General features: G+C 38.8%; 1 protein-coding gene and 1 long non-coding RNA gene across 2 annotated transcripts in view; one reads left to right on the top strand and one right to left on the bottom strand.

The window, feature by feature from the left end:
• LOC138149161 (uncharacterized) overlaps positions 1–1,422 on the bottom strand; it is a 55,004-nt gene extending 53,582 nt beyond the window's left edge. The window contains exon 1 of the long non-coding RNA XR_011165248.1: positions 1,160–1,422. This is a non-coding gene — a long non-coding RNA (uncharacterized lncRNA). The remainder of the gene's footprint in view (positions 1–1,159) is intronic.
• ALK (ALK receptor tyrosine kinase) overlaps positions 1–3,573 on the top strand; it is a 1,085,901-nt gene that overhangs the window by 864,188 nt on the left and 218,140 nt on the right. The gene's annotated exons all lie outside the window — the stretch shown is intronic.

The following is a 3,573-nucleotide window of genomic DNA, read 5'->3' as shown; positions in this document are numbered from 1 at the left end:
TTGCAGAACCAGGGAAATAATTTACATGATGACCACAGCATAATGTGCCCGCTCTCAACAATAGAAGGATTCTCTTAGAACAAATGTGTATAATCAGGCATAATATATCCCTGCCTATGAATGTATGTTTGGTTCTGTACCCCTAGTCCCCCACCTCCCAACTGAGGAAAGGAAGGTGTATTTCATCCTTGGGTTTTTGAAGTCATGAGTGGTTCTCATTATTCAGAGTTCCAAGGACTTTCAGAGTTGTACCCCTTCACATTATGCTGTGGTCATCATGTAAATTATTTCCCTGGTTCTGCAAACTTCCCTCTATTACTACTAACAAATGTCTCCATATTCCTCTGAATCCATCATATTTCTCATCTCTTGTGGTTCCAATATATGCATATACCATAATTTATTCAACCATTTCCCAATTGATGGACACCTATTTTATTGCTAGTCTTTGCTATTACAAAAAACTGCTATAAATATTCTTATACATACAAGTCCTTTTCCTTTTGACTTCTTTGTCTCCATAGTCTTATCAGTGGGTCAATGAGTACTCACCAGGTTTCTTTGCACAATATAGTGAATTCCCCCTATATCCACACTACCGCCTTCTTAGCATACTAACCACAAAGGACAGGGCCCACTGATAAGTTAGCTCTCTTTTTTTCTTCTCAAGACCCAGCAAGCCATCCTGCTTTCTTTTTTCTCTCATTTCCAGCCTCCCCCCTCTCTCCTACTGCAGGTTTTAAAAATAGACACCTTCAATGGTCTCAGTTGGGGCTATAATTGGTTGGGGATGAAAAGTAATTCTCCAAGGTGAGATTTAGAATTGTTCTCTGTTTACTGAACAAACCAGAGAAGAAAATGACACATTTTATAGGGAGCCCTAATGAAGAATGGTTAAATACCAAGCCTCCTCAGGGAGATTAATGGTAAAATATACTCAGAGGTCATTTGTAATATTAAAAATAAAATTATTGGTGTGTATTTTCAGTGAAACAATGAAGATAAATATCAAATCGGGAAGCCATGATTCTAATTGGAAAAAGGATCAACAATCAAATAAAGGAGCTGTTTAAACTCCAAACAAAGAACTTTAAAAAAAAAAAAGTTGTGTTTAAATATCTTTACAGAGATCAACCATAGAAAGGAGCGTACTACTTACCTTCTGGCAGGCTGTACTTAGTCAAATTTAGTCAGAGCCCCCAGGGTCGAGACTCTTCCTCTGTGTGAAGGACCTCGTGAAAGCTCTAATCTATGCAGGTAGTCTCTGTCTCATCTTTTTGAACTTCTTCAAAATTCCAAGTTTATTTGCTTTGAATGGAAGGAGACTAGGTTTATGTCGCTGATATCGATAAGCATCATGAAAGAATATTGGGCCCAGAGTCAGAAAACCTGTGTCTGACTCCTAGCTCTATCACTACTTAGCTATGTGACTTTGAAAGAGTCTGAACTTGTTTCCCCATTTGTAGATAAATCTTGGCAATGCCTACTCACAGAGGTGTTATGAGGCTCAGAATCAATACGTATGAAGTACTTTTAGACTTTAAAACCTATATGAGGGTAAACTATTATTATTTGCTTCATTTCTTCCAGTATCTGAGACCTCATTGTTGTGGGTACTCCTTTCACCAGAAAAGATCACACACATTCTAGGTGTTAATAAATGAACAATCACTCAATAAACAAGCATTTTGTAAACATCTCCTATATGCCAGGCACTGTGCTAGATGCTGGATATACAAAGAGAATATTATTTATTACCTGCAAGGGGGTGGTATTTTCCCGCATTTATTCATAGTAAAGAAAGTATTGTTTGTTTGATCCAGGAGTTTGATAAATGAAATATCTCTTTTATGAAGTTTGTTTGTGGCTCATGACCAGTGATTACCTAAAAGGCATAAGGGTGGTTTGTTTCTTCCACACAGGCCTATTTATCTAATGCGACTCCATGTCCTTTTCCCCAAGGAAAATCATTTTCCTAAAGTAGTCATTCCCAGGCTTCCTTATTTTCTCAGGTGATGCTAGTTCAGAAAGGGGACTCAAGCTACTGAACTGTCTCAACCCAAGACTCAGAGCCAAATTTGGTCTTTTAAGACAGCAGCATTCTATAGGCCACAATGACCAGCGTCAGGAGTGAAAGATTGAGCTGCTGAATTGGTAATGGATGGGGCAGAGAAGTAGAAAGGAAAAGGAATTACTTTTCTTCTTGTTTATTAACTATTGACAGACAGAAATTATGGACTAGTTCTTTCCATACACAGAGTAAACATTCGCCTACCTAGGCAGGGAAATGAACGAATCTGCCCCACCGGCCTGTCAAGCTTCATGTCTGTCAGGGCCTTCTGAGGGAATTTTTAATTAATGGAATCCCCAAAATAGTTGTAAGGACAAACTGGCCTATTTGCTGTTCCCCAGACACCACATATCCTATCTTCCCTCTGGGCCCTTATCGCCCTTCTCACTTTCTGCCTCTTTGAATCTCTAGCTCCCTTCAGGGTTCAGCTAAGGCTCCACCTCCTACAATAGACGTTTCTAGATTATCCTAGAAATTAATTTATATTTGTTTTATTACTTGCCTGTGTGCCTGTTGTTTCCCTCCAGTGAAATGTAAGTTCTTTGAGAGCAAGGATTTGTTTTTGCATCCCTTGTGTCTGGCACAAAGTAGGTCCTTAGTGTTGTTATTCAGTCGTTTTCCTCCATGTCCAACTCTTCATGACCCCATTTGGGGTTTCCTTGGCAAAGATCCTGAAGTGGTCTGCTATTTCCTTCTCTTGCTCATTTTGCCAATAAGGAAATTAAGGCAAACAGGGTTAAGTGACTTGCCCAGGGTTTTGAGGCCAGATTTAAGCCCAAGAAGAGGAGTTTTTCTGTCTCCAGGCCCAGCATTCTATCTACTACATCACATTACCTAGTAAATGCTTGTATTTGATTAATTTCAAATCTTACCACATATATGAGGTATATCATGTAAAAATTATTTCCATTTATTAAAAGATAAGGAGGCTGAAGCTTAGAAAGATTAAGTGATTTGTTGAAGGTCCTACAGTTGTGAAATGCCAAGTGGTTCCTCTATCATGACTCCAAGTCCCAATTTCTATCAATTGTGACACCTAACCGCTCTTAATAAAATGTCCAATTTTGGAAGATGCTGTTCTTACTTGTCAAATCTGCAGATAATATGACACTAGGAGACATCACTCACATGTTAGATGATAAGTGCTCAAAAAGGTCTGGAGTGGTGGGCCTAATCCAATAAGATGAAATTTAATGTGAATCAATATGACAATCTACACTAGAATTTTAAAAAATCAATTTTATAAGTATAGGACAGAGAAGGTATGGCTAGATAACTGTTCTAGGGAAAGAAGTTATAGTGAATTTAGGCTCCATGTAAGACGACAGTGTATCTATCATAAGTGAGAGAGAGAGAGAGGGAGGGAGGAAAAGAAAGAAAGAGAGAGAGAGAGAAAGAAAGAAAAGGAAGGAAGGAAGGAAGGAAGGAAGGAAGGAAGGAAGGAAGGAAGGAAGGAAGGAAGGAAGGAAGGAAGGAAGGAAGGAAGGAAGGAAGGAAAGAAG

This window comes from Petaurus breviceps, unplaced genomic scaffold (genome assembly GCF_028583685.1).
Source record: "Petaurus breviceps papuanus isolate PSGF00001 unplaced genomic scaffold, PetGlider_PUasm1.0 90845, whole genome shotgun sequence".
NCBI classification, from domain to species: domain Eukaryota; kingdom Metazoa; phylum Chordata; class Mammalia; order Diprotodontia; family Petauridae; genus Petaurus; species Petaurus breviceps.
Note: the sequence above shows the minus strand (reverse complement) of the source record. Positions and strands in the feature narration are given on the sequence as shown.